Below are 7,002 nucleotides of genomic sequence, written 5' to 3' on the forward strand. Positions count from 1 at the left end.
TAATCGAGACCCCCAGACGTTCCATAAACGCCCTCCAGACTCTAGAGGTGAACTGGGGACCCCGATCAGACACTATATCCTCAGGTACCCCGTAGTGCCGGAAGACGTGTGTAAACAGGGCATCAGCAGTTTGTAGGGCTGTAGGGAGACCTGGCATAGGAATGAGACGGCAGGCCTTTGAAAACTGATCCACAACGACCAAGATCGTCGTATTCCCCTGGGAGGGGGGAAGGTCCGTGACGAAATCCACAGAGCGGTGAGACCACGGTCGTTGTTGAACGGGTAGGTGTTGTAATTTCCCTCTGGGTAGGTGTCTAGGCGCCTTACACTAAGCGCACACCGAGCAGGAGGAAACATAAACCCTCACGTCCTTAGCCAAAGTGGGCCACCAGTACTTTCCACTAAGGCAGTGCACTGTCCGTCCAATACCAGGATGGCCAGAGGAAGGTGACATGTGAGCCCAATATATTAATCGATTACGAACCTCGAGCGGCACGTACTTCCGACCCTCTGGACACTGTGGGGGAGTAGGATCGGTACGTAACGCCCGCTCGATGTCCGCATCAACCTCCCATACCACCGGTGACACCAGACAAGACCGGTGTCCCAGGAAGGAGATGGACTCCTGGAAGAACAGACATTTCTCCGCCTTTGCATACAGGTCATGCTCCAACAGTCTACCAAGCACCCGACGAACCAGGGACACATGCTCTGCGCGGGTAGCGGAGTATATTAGAATGTCATCAATATACACCACTACACCCTGTCCATGCAAGTCCCGGAAAATCTCATCCACAAATGATTGGAAGACTGAAGGAGCATTCATTAAACCGTATGGCATGACGAGGTACTCATAGTGACCCGAGGTGGTACTGAATGCTGTCTTCCACTCATCTCCCTCCCTAATGTGCACCAGGTTGTACGCGCTCCTGAGATCGAATTTTGTGAAGAATCGCGCCCCGTGTAATGACTCCGTCATACTAGCAATCAGAGGGAGAGGATAGCTGTATTTGATGGTGATCTGATTGAGACCACGGTAGTCAATACACGGGCGTAAACCCCCATCTTTCTTCTTCACAAAAAAGAAACTTGAGGACGCAGGGGAAGTGGACGGCCGTATGTATCCCTGTCTCAGCGATTCGGCGACATATGTTTCCATAGCCGCCGTCTCCGCCTGAGACAGAGGATACACATGGCTACGGGGAAGCGCAGCGCCTACTTGGAGGTTTATCGCACAATCCCCCTGTTGATGGGGTGGTAATTGAGTCGCCTTCTTTTTACAGAAGGCGAGAGCCAAATCGGCATAATCAGGTGGAATGTGCATGGTGGGAACTTGGTTCGGACTTTCCACCGTCGTGGCCCCTACGTAAACACCCACACACCTCCCGACACACTGATCAGACCATCCCTTGAGAGCCCTCTGTTGCCATGAAATGTTGGGGTCATGAGACTTCAACCAGGGAAGCCCCAACACCACGGGAAACGCAGGAGAGTCAATCAAATACAACCGAATTATCTCCTCATGGCCCTCCTGCGTTTTCATCCTGAGCGGCGCTGTGACCTCCCTAATCAACCCAGACCCCAAAGGGCGACTATCTAGGGCATGTATAGGGAAGGGCACATCCACTGGAACTATAGGAATCCCTAACTTATGGGTGAAATGGCGATCGATAAAATTCCCAGCTGCGCCTGAATCGACTAGCGCCTTATGCTGGGAATGAGGAGAAACCTCGGGAAACACAACTTTAATACACATATGCGCAACAGGGAGCTCTGGGTGAGTTGGGCGCCTACTCACCTGGAATGACTCATCAGTGCGCGGCCTACTGCCTCGATTCCGAGGAGACCCTCCCCAGCACCGACCAGCAGTGTGTCCTCTGCGGCCACAGTTGGTGCAGGGGACGGCCTCTCTCCTGGTCTCTCTCCTAGTACCAGCACCTCCGAACTCCATAGGGGTCGGCTCGGAAGTGCTGGGCGATGGAATGGACGGCCCCGAGTCCGGACGTCCGCGGGTAGCCAACAGGGTGTCCAGGCGAATCGACATGTCCACCAGTTGATCGAAGTTTAGGTTGGTGTCCCTGCAGGCCAATTCCCGACGCACGTCCTCCCTCAGGCTACATCTGTAGTGGTCGATGAGGGCCCTCTCATTCCATCCCGCGTTGGCAGCCAGTGTTCGGAAGTCCAGTGCGAACTCCTGCGCGCTCCTCCTGCCCTGTCGGAGGTGGAATAGACGTTCACCTGCCGCCTTACCCTCTGGTGGATGATCGAATACTGCCCTGAAGCGGCGGGTGAACTGTAGCGGCGTCTATTCCCCCCCACTCGGCGTTGGCCCACTCCAGCGCCTTGCCGGATAGACAGGAGATGAGGGCGGACACGCTCTCGTATCCCGAGGGCGCCGGGTGGATGGTTGCCAGGTAGAGTTCCACCTGGAGCAGGAAACCCTGACACCCGGCAGCTGTGCCATCATAAGCCCTCGGGAGCGAGAGCCGAATCCCACTGGACCCCGGAGATGAAGCGATGGGCATAGCTGATGGTGGTGGTATCGTCGGAGGAGGTGTAGACCAACTTCTTCTCTCCCATCGCTCCACGGTTTTCACCACCTGTTCCATGGCGGTGCCGAGAGCCTGGATCATAGCCGCTTGTTGTTCTACACGCTCTTCTATTGATCCAGCTGGCACCGCCGCTCCTGCTGACTCCATGTCTAAAGGTGCGTAATTCTGTCACAGTGACGTGTATGCGGTAGGCGAAGTCAAGAGCAGGACACCGAGCTACTGGCAGAAACTTTACTGGATGCAGTGCAAATACAAAGTACAAGGGCAACCTCAATCAGAGAGGAAATAATATGACCCGTACACATGGGCAACTGCCGCAAAGACCAAAACAATTACGCACAATACACAATGAGAAACAGAGGGTTATAAAGGGAACACAATAAAACATAATGGGAAACAGGTGTAAACAATAAAGACCAAACAAGACAAACACCGAAACATCGATCGGCAGCAGCTAGTACTCCGGGGACGACAAACGCCGAAGCCTGCCCGAGCAAGGAGGAGGAGCAGCCTCGGCTGAATCCGTGACATTGTGTTTTAGGTTATTGTCCTGCTAAAAGGTAAATTCATCTCCCAGTGTCTGATGGAAAGCAGACAGAACCAATTTTTCCTCTAGGATTCTGCCTGTGCTTAGCTCCATTAATTTTTTATCCTGAAAAACTCCCCAGTCCTTAACGACTACAAGCATACTCTCAACATGATGCAGCCACCACTATGCTTGAAAATATGGAGAGTGGTACTCAGTAATGTCACGATCGCCGTAAGATGCGGACCAAGGTGCAGCGTGGTAAGCGTACATCTTTTTATTTCTAGTACACACACGAACCAAAACAACAAACCAAACGATACGTGAAGTCCTAGGTTATACACCAAAACAAACCTTAACGGAACAAGATCCCACAAAACATACATGCCAAAAGGCTGCCTAAGTATGGGCCCCAATCAGAGACAACGAGCTACAGCTGTCTCTGATTGGGAACCACCCTGGCCAACATAGAAATAAACGATCTAGAATGAAACACATAGAAAACTAAACAATACACCTACACACCCTGGCTCAACATTAAAGAGTCCCCAGAGCCAGGGCGTGACAAGTAATGTTCAGGACAAAAAGTGAATTGCTTTGACACATTTTTGCAGTATTACTTTAGCGCCTTGTTGTAAACAGGATGCATGTTTTGGAATATTTTTATTCTGTACAGGCTTCCTTCATTTCACTCTGTCAATTAGGCTAGTATTGTGGAGTAACTACAATGTTGTTGATCCGTCCTCAGTTTTCGCCTATCACAGTCATTCAACTCTGTAACTGTTTTAAAGTCACCATTGGCCTCATGGTGAAATCCCTGAGCGGTTTCCTTCCTCTCCGGCAACTGAAGTAGGAAGGACACCTGTATCTGTGTAGTGACTGGGTGTGTTGATACACCATCCAAAGTGTAATTAATAACTTCACCATGTCAAAGGGATATTCAATGTTAGCTTTTTTTTACCCATCTACCAATAGGTGCCCTTTGCAAGGCATTGGAAAACCTCACTGGTCTTTGTGGTTGAATCTGTGTTTGAAATTCACTGCTCGACTAAGGGATCTTACAGATAATTGTATGTGTAGGGTACAGAGATGAGGTAGTCATTCAAAAATCATGTTAAACACTATTATTGCACACATAGTGCCATAACAAAGGTCTTGAATACTTATTGACTCAAGACATTTCAGCTTTTCGAGGGGTCGGCAAATAAAACAAATATTATTCTTTTAAATTTTGTGGGGAACTCAGTCCGGCATTCAAGTTGTAATAGTAGAATGCACAAGGTGCAATTTCTAAATTGGGTAGTGCATCATCATTTTTCCTCTTGTCATGTCAGTCATTGCAGACCTTAGAGAGCTATTTATAACTTGTCAGAAATGTCCAGATCAACTAGCCCACGTCAGCTGTTTTTTAGCTAGGTTTTTTAGTCCATAGATTTTGTTGTAATGAATGAGTCACTCAAATATCACATGAATACGCATTAGACATGGCAAAGTGTATAGAATTGCAAGAAAATAAGCTTTAAAACCTGCAATATGTTCTCTCCGCCAACAAGAGGGGCGTAAACAGTTTGCAAATGCATCCAGCAAGTTTGTAGTGTCACCAGCTTGACGTAGTCATTGTGTGCAAGGAATATATTTTATATTAAAAACCTTTAGGGGTGTCAATCATTTTGACCTCTTCTTGGCTACAACACACTGATACTTGAGGGACATTTTTTTCCTGTCTTTGTATCTCCTCTTTCCAAGTCTTTCTAAGTTACTGAGCAGAGTCTTGATTTAACCAATCAGTCTTTTAGTCTACTGTTTGGGGAAATCAAAGGACACTTAATGGGTTCAATCTAATGATTTTTAAATTGAACCCATTAAGTGTCCTTTGCCCAGATAAACAGTTATCTTATGGACCAAAGGGTTGTTAGAGCCAAAATGGAGAGTGGATCAAAAGGCTTGTGTCCATCGTAGATTTGACATTTCCTCTCCAATTCTGACCTTTTCTCGCATTCTTAAAATGCAGGGGTCCACAACTTCTGTCTTGAAGAGCAGTCCAGTATGCGTTCCAGTCAGTGACGATAATCGATTTAGTAGCATGGAGGGGACAAAACAGTGGACATTGTGGCCCTTTAGGACTTGAGTTGTGATTGGAGAGTGAATAGTTAGCTTTTTTAGGGAAGCGTAAAGATGCTATGAGGTAAATTGGGTGCAATCCTACGAAGACACTGGTTTAAGGCTGTTAGCTCTTAGACTTTGGCTAAATTGGTCTCTGCCTCTAGGCAAAACTGAAAAAAGTTGATTATAATGCAGAGGCCTCAACAACAGCATAAATACAGAGTCCCAAGCAGTCCAAACTTTAAGCAGTGGGCCAATTTACTGGTAATTCCCACTGTAAACAGAATAATTATGGTCATGTTTAGGAATAATTTACAGTGCATTCGGAAAGTATTCAGACCCCTTGACTTTTTCCACATTTTGTTACATTACAGCCTTATTACAAAATGGATTAAATAGTTTTTCCCCCTCATCAATCCACACACAATACCCCATAATGACAAAGCAAAAACTGGTTTTTAGAAATTTTAGCAAATGTATACAAAATAAACAACGGACAAATATCACATTTACAGAAGTATTCAGACCCTTTACTCAGTACTTTGTTGAAGCACCTTTGGCAGCGATTACAGACTTGAGTCTTCTTGGGTATGACGCTACAATCTTGGCACACCTGTATTTGGGGAGTTTCTCCCATTCTTCTCTGCAGATCGTCTCAAGCTCTGTCAGGTTGGATGGGGAGCGTTTTCAGGTCTCTCCAGAGATGTTAAATCGGGTTCAAGTTCGGGCTCTGGCTGGGCCACTCAAGGACATTCAGAGACTTGTCCCGAAGCCAGTCCTGCGTTGTCTTGGCTGTGTGCTTAAGCGTCGTTGTCCTGTTGGAAGGTGAACCTTTGCCCCAGTCTGAGGTCCTGAGCGCTCTGGAGCAGGTTTTCATCAAGGATCTCTCTGTACTTTGCTCCGTTCATCTTTCCCTCGATCCTGACTAGTCTCCCAGTCCCTGCTGCTGAAAAACATCCCAACAGCATGATGCTGCCACCACCATGCTTCACCGTAGGGATGGTGCCAGGTTTCCTCCAGATGTGACTCTTGGCATTCTGGCCAAAGAGTTCAATCTTGTTTTCATCAAACCAGAAAATCTTGTTTTTCATGGTCTGAGAGTCCTTTAGGTGCCTTTTGGAAAACTCCAAGCGGACTGTCATGTGCCTTTTACTGAGGAGTGGTTCCGTTCTGGCCACCCTACCATAAAGGCCTGATTGGTGGAGTGCTGCAGAGATGGTTATCCTTCTGGAAGGTTCTCCCATCATCATAGAGGAACTCTTCGTCACCTCCCTGACCAAGGCCCTCTCCCGATTGCTCAGTTTGGCTGGGCGGCCAGCTCTAGGAAGAGTCTTGGTGGTTCCAAACTTCTTCCATTTAAGAATGATGGAGGCCACTATCTTCTTGGGGACCTTCAATGCTGCAGACATTTTTTGGTACCCTTCCCCATATCTCTGCCTCGACACAATCCTGTATCGGAGCTCTACGGGCAATTCCTTCGACCTCATGGCTTGTGTTTTTGCTCTGACATGCCCTGTCAACTGTAGGACCTTATATAGACAGGTGTGTGCCTTTCCAAATCATGTCCAATCAATTGAATTTACCACAGGTTGACTCCAATCAAGTTGTAGAAACATCTCAAGGATGATCAATGGAAACAGGATGCACCTGAGCTCAATTTCGAGTCTCATAGCAAAGGGTCTGAATACTTGTTTAAATAATTTCCGTTTTTAATTTTTAATACGTTTGCAAAAATTTCTAAAAACCTGGTCTCGCTTTGTCATTATGGGGTATTGTGTGTACATTGATGAGCAAAACTTTTTTTTAAATACATGTGGAAAA

The sequence above is a fragment of the Coregonus clupeaformis genome, chromosome 14, assembly GCF_020615455.1.
Source record: "Coregonus clupeaformis isolate EN_2021a chromosome 14, ASM2061545v1, whole genome shotgun sequence".
Taxonomy (NCBI): domain Eukaryota; kingdom Metazoa; phylum Chordata; class Actinopteri; order Salmoniformes; family Salmonidae; genus Coregonus; species Coregonus clupeaformis.